The 17,492-nt window shown below is 35.5% G+C and overlaps 1 protein-coding gene across 2 annotated transcripts in view; it reads right to left on the bottom strand.

Moving 5' to 3' along the window:
- The window catches only part of AFG2A (AAA ATPase AFG2A), a 334,297-nt gene that overhangs the window by 123,055 nt on the left and 193,750 nt on the right, over positions 1-17,492 (bottom strand). The window contains exon 15 of one of the 2 annotated variants that reach the window (XM_022596442.3): positions 1-17,492. This exon is cut by the window's left edge and continues 18,708 nt beyond it; it is cut by the window's right edge and continues 43,886 nt beyond it. The exons of the other annotated variant lie outside the window; for it this stretch is intronic. The gene's annotated coding sequence lies outside the window, so the exon portion shown is untranslated. 2 annotated transcript variants of the gene reach the window in all.

Below are 17,492 nucleotides of genomic sequence, written 5' to 3' on the forward strand. Positions count from 1 at the left end.
ACTGAGGAAAGAGGTAGCAGACATCTATAGTAAATGCAGAGTAGCCCCCGCTCACTGCAACTAGAGAAAGCCTGCGCACAGCAATGAAGACCCAATGCAACCAAAAATAAATAATTAATTAATTAATTTAAAAAACTATAAAACACTGATGAAAGAAATCAAAGATGACACAAACAGATGGACAGATTATACTATGCTCCTGGATCAGAAGAATCAATATTGTGAAAATGACAATACTACCCAAAGCAATCAACAGGTTCGATGCAATCCCTATCAAATTACCACTGGCATTTTTCACAGAATAGAACAAAAAGTTTTACAATTTGCATGGAAACACAAAAGACCCCAAATAACCAAAGCAATCTTGAGAAAGAAAAACGGAGCTGGAGGAATCAGGCTCCCCAACTTCAGACTACACTACAAAGCTACAGTAATCAAGACAATATGGTACTGGCACAAAAACAGAAATATAGATCAATGGTACAGGATAGAAAGCCCAGACATAAACCCACCCATCGATGGTCACCTAATCTATGACAAAGGAGACAAGAATATATAATGTAGAACATACAGCCTCTTCAATAAGTGATGCTGGGAAAACTGGACAACTACACATAAAAGTATGAAATTAGAACACTACCTAACACCATACACAAAAATAAACTCAAAATGGATTAAAGACCTAAATGTAAGACCGGACGCTATAAAACTCTTAGAGGAAAACATAGGCAGAACACAGCAAGATCTTTTATGACCTACCTCCTAGAGTAATGAAAATAAAAACAAAAATAAGCAAATGGTACCTAATTAAACTTAAAAGCTTTTGCACAGCAAAGGAAACCATGAACAAGATGAAAAGACAACCCACAGAATGGGAGAAAATATTTGCAAATGAAGCAACGAAGAGAGGATTAATCTCCAAAATATACAAACAGCTCATGCAGCTCAATATCAATAAAACAGACAACCCAATCAAAAAATGGGCAGAAGACCTAAATAGACATTTCTCCAAAGAAGATATACAGATTGCCAACAAACACATGAAAGGGTGCTCAACATTACTAATCATTAGAGGAATGCAACTCAAAACTACAATGAGATATCACCTCACACCAGTCAGAATGGCCATCATCAAAAAATCTACAAATAATAAATGCTGGAGAGGGTACGGAGAAAAGGGAACCCTCCTACACTGTTGGTGGGAATGTAAATTGGTACACCCACTATGGAGAACAGTATGGAGTTCCTCAAAAAACTAAAAATAGTACTACCATATGACCCAGCAATCCCACTACCGGGCATATACCTAGAGAAAACCAGAATTCAAAAAGACACATGCATCCCAATGTTCACTGAAGCACTATTTACAACAGCCAGGTCATGGTAGCAACCTAGATGCCCATCGACAGATGAATGGATAAAGAATATGTGGTACATATATATAATGGATTATTACTCAGCCACAAAAAGAAATGAAATTTGGTCATTTGTAGAAATGTGGTTGGACCTAGAGTCTGTCATACAGAGTGAAGTAAGTCAGAAAGAGAAAAACAAATATTGTATATTAATGCATATATGTGGAATCCAGAAAAATGGTACAGATGAACTTATTTGCTGGGCCAGAATAGAGACGTAGACATACAGAATGGATATGTGAACACAGAGGGGCAAGGGCAGGGTGGGATGAACTGGGAGATTAGGTTTGACATAAATACACTACCATGTGTAAAAGAGATAGCTAGTGGGAATCTGATGTATAGCACAAAGAGCACAGGGTGCTCTTTGGTGACCTAAATGGGTGGGATGGGGGGGCGAGGTCCAAGAAGGAGGGGATATACGTATACATATAGCTGATTCACTTCACTGTACAGCAGAAACTAACACAACATTGTAAAGCAACTATACACCAATAAAAAGAAAAAGAAGGCACCCAGTTTTGACAGGTCTACCAACTCTATTGGAATAGGTTATAGCTATTTACTAAACTCTAAAAGCTACTTAAGGTAGAACACAATAAAGAAAAACTGAAAAGCCACTATCTTGGAGAAGTAAACCTTCCATTTTTAATAATTTTTATTCAACTTCTCCATTGCTTATGTTAAAATCATCCCTTATGTTAATTATTCTGGAGTCACAATATCCATCAAGATGAATCAATACAGTACCAGTATCAATCATACTACTGTCAGCTGTAAACTAAAATAGAAATGGATGAATGATCTGTCTCCAAAATAATCCTTATACCAGGATTCCTAGACAACTGTGCTATTAATTACTAAAACCTACGCAAATTTTGGCATTATACTCATCACAAATTTGTAACTTTGAATGTTTAATCAGACTAGCTACAGAAGATCCAAAGTTTAGCATTTTGAATGATATACTCTTGCAAGTTTGTCTAGCTTCCAAAAGAAAATAATAACATGCATGACACTATGATACTTTCCACAAATATCTATGTTCCGAGTTCACCTAACGAAAGTGCCCATGAAACATACCTGGAGAAGATCTCTGACAATTCACAGAGAGGCCACAACACTTCTACCCTCTAAGTAACTTTTAAAGTCCTTGTATATCGTGGCACTAAACTGATTTTCTACAGTTTGATAACAATGGAACAGGAAAACGTTTTTATCTTAGAAAATTAAAGCATACATATGGTAAGAACACCTGGTTTAAGAAAAAAGATTTTTGCTCTGATATGCCCTCCCTGTTACCCAAATAAAACCAATCTTACTTTAATAAGAGTTGTGAATATAGTGTTGAAGAAGTAAAATAAAGTTGTGGAACAAGAATGAAATTTGGAATCAGATCTGAGTTCAAACCTCAGTTTTTGTGAATTTCAATAAGTTATTTCAACCTGTTTGGTGTCAGGTGCTACATGTTCAAAATGTGAATATTCACACCCATACTCTCATAAATATATAAAATAATATGAAAAGAGAAAGTAAAGGACAGTGTCAGAAATAAGGTCCTACAGTGGCTATTCTAATAATAGTTAATATTATGGCTGGTTTTGATATGAAATTATGAATACAAGGTAGATAGTAAACTCTATAATGGACATAACAATATATATCTCATAGGGTGATAGAATAAAAATTAAATGAAAGCAGGTAAAGCACCAATTCGGTACCTGAATAAAGGTTAACTATTACTCTTAATATTACTCTAATTCTTCAGACATTTGGTCTCAGTAAATACTCTCTAACAATCCATCTTGGGGATGTTGGGAAGGGGGTGAGGACCAAATTGGCTTAGTCTAGGCTTATCTACTGAATAAAGGGCTAGTTTCCGAGGGGAGTTAGGAGACCTGAGTTTTAAGATTGACTCTGCTACAAACTAGAGCTATGACTTGGCCAAATTCAACTTACCAGTACAAGGCTATAATTTATACGGCTACCCCTGGGAATTTCACTGTAACCAAAGAACCAACATAATTGGCTATTTTTAATGATGATTTTTCACTGCTCATTTTCACTTTAGAAATGGCTACCCTAGACCTTACTGAAAGGGATAGTCCCAGTAATACATAACTGTGATAGCAGTTCAGTGTTTCATAGAACACGTCCAAACTACTGGGCAAATAATTTTTTAAAATAGTAAGACAATACTTAGCATGATATGACGAGTGGAGCATGAAGCACTCTTACGTTTCATGATAAGACTTATTTTCTTACATATAAACAAACATGAAGGATAAGTATTTTTAAAGGATCTCATAATATTTAGGATGTTAAAAACCATAGCAGCCTATATAGATACTTATTTTAGCACATATAAAAGGCTGATATCATTTCTTTCTTTCTGGTATAGTATTTGAAATCATATTTTTAAAGAACACTAAACATTTGCTACAATTACCATGCATATATCATATTTTTGTATCCACTAGCACCCCAGACTCAATTGTGGCTTTAGTCTTAAAAAAAAAAAAAAAATCAGGTTGGGCCTAATGGAAATCAAGCAGTGAACACAGAATACTTTTGTATCCCTTCTTTTCAATTTTTCTTTTACTGCATTTAGTTTAATTCTAAATAGTTTCTACCAAATAGACATGACTGTCCCCTTGGCCTATTAGCAACATGTACATACTACTGCTGTAAGAAGTACCAAGTTTTCCTAAGAAAACTACAGAGTGAATATATATTTCTATTAATGAGATGCTGAAAAGTCACATGTGGCATAACTAATTTAAATTGGGACTGTCATGAAATAAATTTCTAATTCAAATCCTATTTAAATAAGATTATATTCAAAATTTAAATTCAGTTTAAACTTTTTTCCTAAGGAATACAGTATTTGTCAGAAAAATAATAATACAGTCATATACAATGATAAACGATTTACTGAGTGTTCCATGCCAAGCACATAAATGCTAAATTATCTCATGTAATCCTTGAAAACATCTATGCAATATAATTTTATTATTATGTTTACTTTTTTGGCGAGAGGTTAAATGATTTGCTCAAATTCATATAGGAAGTAAATCACATAGCCAGAATTTAAACTCACATCTGTCTTACCCTACAGACCACAGCAGTAACTACTCCACTGGTTTTCAAACCTGGCTGGATCTTTTTAAAAATATGGATTCCTAGGCATGACCCTCTCAAAGACTCTAATTCAGTAAGTCTGTGACAGGGCCTGGAAATCCTTGGTTTTTCAAAGTTCCTCTGCTGATTCTGATGTACAGCCGGATTTGGGGAGTGCTGCACTAGGGTATTTTGTGCAGTACTTTAGGTTGTATATAACACAAAACCAAATAAACCTGAGAAATTCATCTCAGATTTCTAGGGAGTTTCCTTCCTACCTGCCCATACCCAGAGCAACTTCCGTTAACCAAGGCATAGCTTTTATTACATGAAAATTGGTTTAAAGAGGCTTTTGATGGACATAATTGATGGGAGGGGGTTAAGAAAAAAAGTCAACTGGGAATTAACTACCTTTTAATTGGACAAAACCTGTCCAGTCTCAGGGAATGGAGACTTCCATTCTCCATGTCACAGAAGAAGGAAAAAAAGAAAAGGAATAGAGGGAATGGAGCAAACATCAGTGGAGAATTTCTTTAACAACAACTATGAAAGAAGGAAAGCCAACAGTTTTATATTCTAAGTATAAAAATGTAATTATTTACAGCTGAAAGGGAAATAGGAACATCTGATGTCTTTGTGGACTAAGGTCCTAGAGAAAGTCAGCAAATATTTGAGTGGCTACTATGTGCAAGGCACTATATTAAGAACTGAGTTATCCATACTCTAGAGAGCACTTGATACCATTGGAAAAGAAACAGTGTATTCAAAATCTAGGTATAAGTTCTGGTTGGAAAAAGCTACTGCTGCCTTGACTAACTAGTCATTGGTCACCTACTATCTTCCAGATGTTAAACTAAGAAGAATTTATTGCCCCTATTGGCTAATGTTATTTAAGGTAGTAGTTTTAAGTAAAAAAAAAATTTATATATATATATATTTTTTTTTCCTATAATAAAATTTATAAAGGGAAATTCAGTTATAAAAGCACATAGCTTAAAAGAATGATGTATAATGACGATTTTATGTTTTGTAGTTTACAAAGCATTTTCAGTATCTACATTTCAATTAGAAAAGTAAGCAATTTTAAGAGGTAGGAAGAATTGGTGTCATTTCCTCAATTTGATGAAGAGGAAATTGAAAGTCAGAGTGGTTTGGTGGCTTGCTTGAGACCATAAGAGTCTAACAATTGGCGCAGGGTGCGGGTGTGGGGGGCGGAAGGACTCAAATTCAGGCTTTCTGACGCTGAGTTCATATGCCAGATGACTTGGCTCTAGATAATTCTAATCTAGGCATTATGGAATTTAACTGAAGCACAATCAAACTTTTTCTGCGATAATTAAACTGTATATCTAAAATGACAAAACAAAAGCAAGTGTATAGGTATTTCACAGAGTCTGCAAGCTGGAAGAGACTATTAAGTTATTTTCATAAACGGATGAGAGAAGCCAATCATACCAACTGCCTATAAGCACAAGTGAGTTTGGGGCAGAACTGAGTCTAGAATTAAGGGCTCACTTAAAACAGCCAGGGGGTCAAATCTGTTTTTGTAGGCTACTCAAGGTTAGAATGTTTCTACATTTTTAGAAGGGTGGAAAAAACAGAGGATGAGGAGAGAGAAGGGGAAGAGGACGGTGGAGCTGGGGGAGATGCAAGAGACACCATATGTAGCCTACATAGCTTAAAATATTTACTCTCTGGGCCTTTGCAGAAAAAGTTTGCTGACCCTCGTTTTAAAGGAAAACAGAAATACTGAGACTTAAGAACAAAAAGAATACCAACCAAACACCCCTGGTATATCAGGTAATAAAACACATTTCAAAAAGGTAGTCAAAACTTCTTTGCAAAGGGGGAATTAAAACAATATCCTTTTCTCCTTCAAAACATTGGAATGTTTTAAGGTAAACTGATTTCAGGTTTTAAAAACCTGTATTCTCAGGAATTTCTCTGTTTGGGGTTTACTACTTGTCTATAATGTGCAAAAACATAAGAACCAGAATAGAGAATTCTAGTATGAATGCCAAAAATAAGAATTGACCTTGCCTAAATAGATATATAATCCTCTCCTCAAAAAACAAATCAAACTCTGGCCCATGCCTACCAGAAACACCGTGTATTAGAAGTCAGCAGTGCCCTAGATGGCTTCCTACTACAGTGCCAACCACAATTACTTTTAAAGCCAAATGTACCACATATGAACCTCTATAAATATGAAATCTGTCTCCCACCACCACAGTGGTTAGACTTAAATCACTAAAGAGGCTAAAAATCACTTTAGCTCCAAACTGTACCTGTAAAATAGCTAAATCAATGTGATGCTACTAAGTTCTGTATTAGCTTTCCCTTTCCTTTGGAATCACATGCTTAAAACACTTTATATCCTTTCTGATAAAATTCCTCTGTAAAGAACACTATTTCAAATTAATGATTTTAACAGAATGTCCAATGCTACAAGCACTAATTCTTATAGCAGTTGCCAAGAGGCTGACATTTATTATGTGTGGGTGCATATATGGAAACTTGTGTCAAGTTCCATTCCTGATATGGAGATACTAAGTACAGTCTTACTTAAAGTGTGTGTGAATTGACAACTTGATGAGTTTGCAAAAAAACACATTCAGTTATTTAGTTGAGGAAGCAACCTGTCTGCTCTCATTTTACTCCTTCCAGATTGCTAGCATCTGTAGGAAAAACTGCTTAAGGTCCTAGTCCGCTTAGGTACACTAACTTGAAAAAAGTTCCTCTAAAGGTATTCTTTTCGGCTTCTTACTATGTTTTATAGTCTTGGGCCCAAGAGTGTAGGGGATATAGAAAACATAAATATGTCTAGAAAGGAAAACTGGTTGGGGGGAAGGAGGGGAATAATATTGTACTACTGTCCATTAGCTCCCTCTATTTCATAAGATCAAAGGCAGATCAAGCATTTTTCACTCATTTTAGTGTAAATGAGTTTCAGAATCTGGAATGGACCAAGGCACCTGTGGGAAGCCTATCTGCAGGTACTAAAAGAAGTACGGGGCATGTAGAATTAAAGACTATTCTGTATGCTTATAGTAGTATTATTTTTCTAGTATTCTTTATTGCAAACATAGTATGTTGGCCACATTATGGGTTTAAAAGAGACTGTGAGCTATCATTCTTAATACTGTTTTACAGCAAAATGTGAATTTGGACAATTTATGTACAGTTTTTGAGGACACAGTTCCTTCATAATCCTATCTACATAAAACAAATGTGGAGTTTGCTAAATATTTTTAGAGATGAAACACAGACATTTCAAGAGATCAAACGCAGAAGTCTGAATAAGTTCTATAGAAACAATGTCACCTCTCTCCAGAAAACATGGTCTAGGGACTTCCCTGGTGGTCCAGTGGTTAAGACTCCGTGCTCCCAAATCAGGGGGCACGGGTTCGATCGCTGGTTGGGGAACTAAGGTCCCACATACCACAACTAAGCCTGCGCACTGCAACTAGAGAAGCCCGTGTGCTGCAACGAAGACCCAGTGCAGCCAAAATAAAAATTAATTGATTAATTAATTTTAAAAAGTTTAGTTTGCTACAGACCAATTCTTTAAAAAAAAAAGAAAACGGTGGTTTTATACAATACAGGGATTTAATAGCTTATATTGTATTTTCATAAGCAAAATTCCAGAGTAATTCAACTGGGGTATTGTTCAAGAATGTGAATGTAGGTATGTTTGCTTCTTAAATCAAAATTCATTATATTTATCAGTGGACATAAAAGAGATCTAGGGATCTGCCATGGATTTATAATTTATAGATTATAGGGGATTTATAGAGGATCTGTCATGGTATAGAGGTAGGATTTATAGAGGTAATTATCCTTAAAAACTAATTTCAGGGTTTTGAATGCTTATAAAAAAGTTCTATATTTGTTCCTACAACGTTAATGAAGGTTCAAGTAATTATAGAGATTACAAAACAAGATTTGATGACATAAGAACTATCACAGGATACTCTTCCCCCTGCCTGTCCAGAAAGTGATGTAAATAAAGAATGTTTCAAAAAACACCAAGATATCTTTTCCAAAACATAGTCAATGAAGAATAAGAACTAACAGTAAGACATAACAGAGAGGCAGATTGCCCTTCATAGGTGCATTAGCCTTATCTTGCTAACGCCTGTGAAGCCAGGGGCCCCAATGTGATGGAAACACTGGAAAGGGCAAAGAAAAGCATAATGAGGACCCCAGGAGACAGAGACCTACACGTTCACTTAAGAGTTGAGCAGAAAAGTGTCAAAATAAAAATTAAGTTTTTCTTTCCTAAGTTAAAGAATCTATTATCTTAATACCTATTAATACTGCCTCTAAATATGTATTATAGAAATTGAAGTCAATTCACTCTAGACGCTAGGACATTTACTTTTAAAGAATCACTGATAAGATGCCAGGCGTGGGGATAGGAAGTCTTTGTTTCTTAAAAGTACAAGCTCTTTTCTATAGTTAGAAAGTAAATTATGACATAATAACATGATTACAGGCACTAATTTTAAGGTTTACGAAGAAATCTTTTACCTATGTAAAAGATTGTTTTAAAATCTTCTACCTTTACCTTTCTTTTACCTTTTATTTACCAACGTAATCAAGTAGCTTTCTCTGCAGCTAATATGAGTTGGGTGTTTCATTGTTTTTGTTTTGTTGTTGTTTTTACTTTCAAAGCTTTTGGATATGTTTAAAGTTAAATCAAGTTCTCACATGAAATATTAATGCTCTCATTTTACACTAGTGGGCATGTTTTATTTCAACAAGCATCAACATGCTATCATTACAATAGCTCATTCCGGCTGGGGGAAATGAAAGAGATTTAGGAAAAGCTTAAAGAAGGCCTCCCTCACCTCCCACAAGGCAAGGGCAGTAAATGCAAATATGAAGCTGGGCCACAGGCTCCTGCTCTTTCCCTTAACATGTTTCTGCTGATGTATACACTGCCCTTTAGATCTCAGCTGTTGAGAACTGAATTATTCTAACCCTCAATCCATAGCATATTATCACAATGGTCCTCAGGAGACTCCTCTGTTATTTAATAATTTCCTTTCACCCCCCAATATTGTTCACCCCCAGTATTGGCTACTGGCCCTTTCCCTCTACCCTCACTAAAGATGAGAACCTATGCATTTGGTATAGAAGCTTGTGTGTGTGTGTGTGTGTGTGTGTGTGTGTGTGCGTGTGTGTGTTTTCATCCTTGAATAATACATACTCTTGTTTTACTTATGTGTTTAATGCTATCGATCTTGTTGTAAGCCCTTTTTAACAATCTATATCATGTTTTAAGTTCTCTTCAAGTTGCTGCTGTACTGTGAAAGAGAAAAGCACGTCAGGGTTTCGTATTATCAGCAAGGCCTTCGTGTTATTACGAGCCTAACCCTTGTGTTCTGTTGAACATAAACAATTTCACAGAACATCGACATCACACAAGGCCACTCTGTGACCATAATGGATCAAGACAAACACAAGACCAACTGCATAATCATGTCTGAACACAGACACATGAACGTTGTCCAAGCCACACAAACAACCACACATTCCCTATCCTGGCTAGTAAGAGTGACCACAGCTTCCTTGTCAATTATAGCTTTGCCTCATTCTAGTCTTCCTTTCCTATGGATAAGATTTAATTAAGATAACCAATCATAGAATTGCTTCTACTTCCTGAGAGTGTCCAAGCCAAAGCAAAGTCCCACTTTAACCCTCTCTCAAATCATCTAACACAAGCTCGAATCTTGTAAATCCTTCCAAACATTCTCTTGCTGAGAAGCCTCATGGTTCTAGTGTGTGTTACCCACTCCCTATGATGAATAATAAATCCATTTTGTTTCTACTACAGGGGTTTGTTCCTGGGGGTCTTGGGCTGGAGGGCATTGCCAGTACAGTTATTTTACTCTTTCTGACTGCTACAGTGTTCTACAGGATGCATCCATCATATTTACTTAACCGTTCCCCTAGTGATAGACCCTTAAGTTGTCCTCAACTCTAAACCACCAGAAACAATTCTGTGATAAACAATGTCTGCAATATACCCCATTATAGACCTGAGCTGTGTTGTACTGGAATAGGTACACAAAAATGGGACTACTATCAGCTCGGTGCTTTGTGACCACCTAGAGGGGTGGGATAGGGAGGGTGGGAGGGAGATGCAAGAGGGAAGAGATATGGGGATATATGTATACGTATAGCTGATTCACTTTGTTATACAGCAGAAACTAACACAACACTGTAAAGCAATTATACTCCAATAAAGATGTTATATTAAAAAAAATGGGACTACTGGGTGAAAAATTATATGTATACTTTTACTAAGGATTGTTAAGAGATTTCTCTTCAGACTGGTTACAGCAGTCTAGATTCCCACGATTAGTTATTAAGTGTCCCCACTACCCCAAATTTTCACCTACATTTTGATTTGATTTACCTACTGATTTTTCAAAAATCTCTTCTCACTCAGATGGGAGTGAAGTGGTATGTTACTGTTATATTAATTAGCATTTCTCTAATTACTTATAAGGTTAAACATCTCTCTTCAAACACTTAGTTGTTGAGGAACCTCCTTCTATGAATTGCCTAGTAATAACCTTTGTATGTATATATTGGGTTGGCCAAAAAGTTCAATGTTATGGAAAACCCCAAACAAACTTTTCAGCCAACGCAATATATGTTTCCTCTTCTTATTCTTGAATTTGCAAGCATTTCTCATGTACTCCACATATTTATCCCTTTTCAGTCTTTGATGTTGCAGATATCTTCTTCCAACCTGTCACTTCAATGTTAGTTTTGTTTTACCCTATAATTCACTGAACACAAATGCTTAGTTTTGACATTGTAAAGCTACCAATTTATCCTTGATAGCCTGTGCTTTTAGGAAAGGGTTTAAGTTCTCTCACATACCAAGGTCACAAAGATATTCTCTAACATTTTTTTTTATTAGCTCTATAGTTTTACCTATTACTTTTAGGTTGGTCTTTGTTCTCTCTGCAGTTCATATACAGTATATGATGTAAAGTAGGGGCCCAACTTTATTTTTTTCATCTAATAAACCATTTTTCCAAGAACCTACTAAGCAACAAACCTCTTCCCCACTTTGGGTCTGTTTTTGAGTACCCATCTCTGTTTCATTAGCTTGATTATCTGTTTCTGCGCCAGTTTCAAACTGCTTTTATTAATATGAATTAAAATCTGGTTAAAAAAATAAAAAAGTAATCTTCCTCCAGATATATTTCAAATAGACAGCTATTTGGAGAGTTTTGTTCTTCATCATAGGCATTTTATTGAGGTCCTCAAAAAAAATCCCACTATAATTTTAATTGGAATTGCATTTGGTAAGAATTGACATCTTACGCTGTTATGTGCCCCACCAATGACTATGTTATAACTCTTCATTTATTCAAGTCTTAATTTACATCCTTTAATAAAGTTTTAAAATTTATAAAGTTGTTATGCATTTTTTAGGTTAATGTCTAAATGCATTATAATTTTTTTAAACTACTGTGAATTTTGCAATGTAGTTACTGCTAATGTGAAAGAACAAAACTATTGATTTTTGAAAGTATATACTTTGCTTTTGCTAGTTCTAATACTTTGCCTATGTAGACATCATATAATCTCTAAATAAGGGCTGTTTTGTCTGTTATATTTTTCTCTTTTCCCCCTCCCTCCTCCTTTCCCTCTGTCCATCTTTATTTCACTTTATTTTTTTTCTTATTGAATTAGTCAGATCTATATCAAGAATATCAGTCTTAGCAGGTATATTTGTCTTGCTTTATCTAAAGTTTGTTTAAAGTTTTGATGTTTGCTATAGGTTCTTTTTTTTTTAATTTTATTTTTATTTTATATTGGAGTATAGTTGATTTACAATGTTGTGTTAGTTTCAGGTGTACAGCAAAGTGATTCAGTTGTACATATACATATATCCATTCTTTTTTTTTGAATTTTATTTATTTTTTTATACAGCAAGTTCTTATTAGTTATCCATTTTATACATATTAGTGTATAGCTATAGGTTTTAGTATATAACCTTTATCAAGTTTGTAAAATTTCCTTTCAGTCATAAATTGGAGTTAATCAAATACTTTTTAAGCATTCTTTGAGATAATTATGTGATGTTTTTTGTCTGTTATGTATGTTCACCATTAATAGATTTCATTGATATTTCTGATATTAAAACATCCTCACCCTCCAGAGAGAAATACTGTATTAAAAAAATCTGCTGTTGGGATTTAGACAGCAAATATTTCATTTAGAATTCCCACACTTGTCACTGTGAGATGGACCTATAATTTTCTTTTCTTTACTATTCTTCTGGAATTAAGGTTGTACAAGTCTTACAAAATTAGCCAGGCAGCATTCTCCCAACCCCTCTCCCTTTAAAAAAAAAAAAAAAATCTGCACGAGACAGAAACTATAACTCCTGAAAGCTTGGCAAAAGTATCTTGTAGAACTTATTCAACAGGGGGAGGTGTGTCGGTTTATTCAGGTGTTTGTGTGTAGAATTTAGGGAGGGCTTTGATTATCATTTCCATTTCTTTGACAAATATTTGACTATTAAGTTTTCCACTTTTATACATATTTACTTTCTGTTTTCAGTGGTTTCATACAAGGAAATTAATCACAAGGTTTTTGACAACCAACATTCTGAGCATAAATGAGATTCAAAAGAACCAGCACTGAGACCTCATACTCTGTCCCCAGTTTTAAACTCAGAGTATCTCTAAAAAATAAGCTGGCTAGCAAAAAGTTCTGTTCTTAGTCTCTAGAAAAAATTATCTTTCCCTATGTGGATAGCAGCTTGAGTAATGTGGACTGACAGGACGACATCTCAACAGGAAAAGTCTTCTGAGCATGTATACTTCAAAAATAGGAAGTAGTGCTTTTCAGAAGTAAGCGACTTAAGAAACAGTGAACTGAACCAAAGAAAATTTGCTGACGGTCCCATAAAGTGACTGAGAAATGTTGTGCCGCTGAATCTGGTTTTTAAATCTATTTCATTTTGATGGTCTAACCTAAATCAATGCTCTTCTCGTGCTAGCAGACTGTAGGAACATAGAGAAATTGGTTTAGGGACAGATTAAAGGGGCAACGTTTCACTAAAGATGTGAAAAGTTATTAGGGATACACTTGGATGGCTAAGTTTAGGATTTCTGAATAATTAAGACAAATGAAAGCCTTCAAAGTTAGGCAGCTAATTTATTATGTGAAGACTATTAAATTGACATGATGGAACCCTTTCTCATGATCTCAACAACCACATTATTTAATATATCTTGTGTATGCTGTCCCATAGGGCCATAACAGGATTTTTATAAACTGTTAGGACAAATACTGACGTGCATCTTACTTTGTTTATCACTGGACCCGGGCCAAAAGGCACTAATTAGAATAGTTCTGCTACACAATGTTTATATACTAATTACCCTACTTCCTAAACCAAATGTTCCAAGAAGTACTAAGAATGCATGGCAAAAAGCCACTGGTTGCAGTAACAACTATGCTGCTTTACAAACAAAAGGAACAATAGGCTCCAAAAGAAAAGAAATAATAGAAAAATTAACATGACATAAATGTGGTGAATAAGACAACTGCATTTTCCTAAAGATGTGGTAAGCATTACTATGCTAAATAGCATAGGTATTTAGTAATTATTGAGATTTCCAAGTTAAAACAAAAAATTTATAAACAAAAATGTTACATGTAGTAAAGGCAAATAGGTTACACAGAGTCAAGGGATTTTATATAATCATAAAATACACACATATATTTCATGTTCAAGGCATATTTATGGGAAATATTAGGGAAAAAATGATGGAAAAATCCAAGTTAGTATTGCAAAGTCCTATTCTTGAAATTTAAATACTTACTGAGTGCCTACAATGTGAAAGATACAATGATTTCAAAAATGAACAGGACATACATGTTTCTTGCCTTCAAAGAGCCTGCAGTCTGAAGGGGAAGATGGACAATTAATCAAGCAAACGGAATACAGTGTAATAAATGCTATGAAGTGATGGGAGATAGCAGCACACAGAGCAAGTGGCTAGGATTTTATTTTGTGTGTGTGTGTGTGTGTGTGTGTGTAAAAACAAGTAAATGAATTTTAGAAGTAGGAAGAACTCTCAGGAACTTTCCTATGTTATGTGTTCTCTCTCCCTGTGTGTATATGTTTTATACTGTCTACTTCTATAGTACTTACTCTCATGCCTAATCCTATCAATTTGCATTCTTTTTCTTCCCTCATGTCTTGTGATTTTACCTTATCTATTTTTATTTCTCTACTTGGCCATGATGTAGAAGTATGTACATTCATAGCACTTTTTTTTTTTGCATTTTTATAAACTCTGTCCTAACAAAAACAGTGATAATGTTGAAAATAATTACAGTAATAAGCTTACTATATGCCAGGTTGTTCTAAGCACTTCAACATGCATTAACTCATTTACTTTTCACAAAAAATCTATAAGGTAGGCATCCATGTTACAGATATGGAAAATAAGGTACAAAGAGGTTTAAGTAACTTTCCTAAGGTCACATAACTAGTAAAGGGCAGAACTGAAATATTATCCCTGCCAGTGTGGTTGAAGCCATACTGGTTTAACTGAAAACAACTGAGTAATTATCAGGTACTGTTCTAGTCATTCTAATCATTACACAGACATGATCTTATTTAATCCTCACAATGACTCTGTTAAATAGGTAGGTTAATAACCCCATTTTAAGGATAAGGAAATTGAAGTAGAGTGAGTTGCCCAAGTCACATAACTAATAAAAACAATAATAGGAGTAAGAAAAATTTAAATGAATTTTTAAAAAAAGAAGAAAAAATCATAAACTAAATTATCTTTATTTTTATACCAGACCGTATTCTCTTGGTAAAGATTTTGGAGAAAAACAACAGTTCTGTGCTTCAAGCTAATAAATCTGACTCACTGCAATGCCATTAGCCAAAAGTGTCTCCTGGTTCTTTACGGTACGCGGGCCTCTCACTGTTGTGGCCTCTCCCGTTGCGGAGCACAGGCTCTGGACGCGCAGGCTCAGCGGCCATGGCTCACGGGCCCAGCCGCTCCGCGGCATGTGGGATCCTCCCGGACTGGGGCACGAACCCGTGTCCCCAGCTTCGGCAGGCGGACTCTCAACCACTGCGCCACCAGGGAAGCCCTCTCCTGGTTCTTTAACAAAAAAGAATAAATAGACTCTGCTTTGTCATTTTTCAAATCTGTTCAGCAATCAGTGAATTACCTTCCTTTAAGCTGACATAAACCCAAAGTTAGTTTTTATTCTTTCTATTTTCTTAGTATTAGCACAAGAAATTCAGGTAATAGCACATCAAAAAGAGATACAGGATCACATTATTGATTAGTTATAGATAGAATCTGACCATCAGGAGACAAAATGAACCTTCTCTGTCTCTATGTTTTCTATGAAAAAGCACACAACATCTCGTATCTTAAACTTTTATAATTAATTATCTCTCTCTTATGTGCAGGCAGTGCTGGTTTGCATATATAAAACAAAGACATACTGATTTATTTGTGCTGCTATAAAACGATATGCATCAAAAACTTCTCCAAAAAACTTTAATTCAAAATCTTGTTACCGGAATTCAGGGGAAGTAAAACTCTCTTTATAGTGGGGGAAGACCTCTTAGAATGCTAGAAGACTTGCTAGTTCAAAAGCACATCAAAATTCAGATTAGGAAAAGGAGGTAATTAGTGCCTGCAGCTTTGTTTATGGTTCTTAGTGCCAGGAGGGTAGTCAAAGAGCACATGCAATCAGCCCTTGCACATTATAATTAGATGATGGGAAGGACAGAGCTCTACATCCTAACTACTAAAAATACTACAATCATTAGAATTGCAAAAATGAACCCATTAGTTATCCCCACCAAATCGTTTTTTCCAGCTCTGCTACTTGAGCTGTGTGACCTAAAGGTTTTTTAAGCATTCTTAAAAGAAACTGTTTAGGAGAATATGTTTAATTTGTGTCTACACAGTGTTCCAACCCTGCATAAAGATCTAGGGATATATTTGCAGTTAGATCCCATGACCTGAATAAAGTATGGAACCTGATATGATTGCATACGTTAGATTTGGAACGGTAAATTTAGAGCTATTGGCTCTGCACTACCTCAGATTTCTGAGAAGAAAACAGAAAAACCTTGTAAAAAATCCATAATTCAAATGTAGTTCTCAAATTTCAACTTGGTCCTTACTGCTTGCTCTATGGCTATTCATTTTATTAACCCGTCTGCCCTTGCCTCAATGGCTAATCCAAATCCTTTCTACTCCCCACAAAGCTTCAAGGAAGTCTCCTGTCCTTCAAAGTTGGCTAAGGGCATCAGGTGTTAACTCTTTCAACAACCTTGCTCATGACCTCAAAGTCCTCCTTTTTTAGACCCATTAATCTAAATCGGAGGAAGAGCTGACTTGCCCTCACTTTCTTTCTTCCTTTCCCCATTCCCAGCCCCAACACAAGGCTAACAACTTGGGGGAAATTGTTCTTAATCCTGCTACCTCCAACAATGCAACACACGTTCAATTATGCTTCTCATCTCCCAGAATGCTTTCAATTCAACAGATGCACCACTTAAATATTGTTAAGCATCTAGCTGGGTGTCAGGTACTGTGCTAAGTACTGAGACACCAATAACGGAGACTGCGCCCTTAAGTAACCCAGAGACCATCTTCCCTTTTGTCTTCAAACACATACTAACAATTATCTTCCAAAGGTCTTCACTCCACCTCAGGCCAATATCTCCATCTAGTGATAATCCATCCGCCCAGAGTTCAGAGTCCAATTCCAAGTTGTAACCTCATATAGCTTTTCCTGATTATTCCACTCTGGAGCAATCTCTCCTTTCTTTCTTCCACTCATTCAGCACTAACCAGAAACTACACTATATTGGCAGTCACCTTTTCTGTAACTATTTTATATTATGCTTTATATATCATACAT

This window comes from Delphinapterus leucas, chromosome 5 (assembly GCF_059928025.1).
Source record: "Delphinapterus leucas isolate spDelLeu-1000000601 "Yukka" chromosome 5, BTC_Dleu_Yukka2, whole genome shotgun sequence".
NCBI lineage: Eukaryota > Metazoa > Chordata > Mammalia > Artiodactyla > Monodontidae > Delphinapterus > Delphinapterus leucas.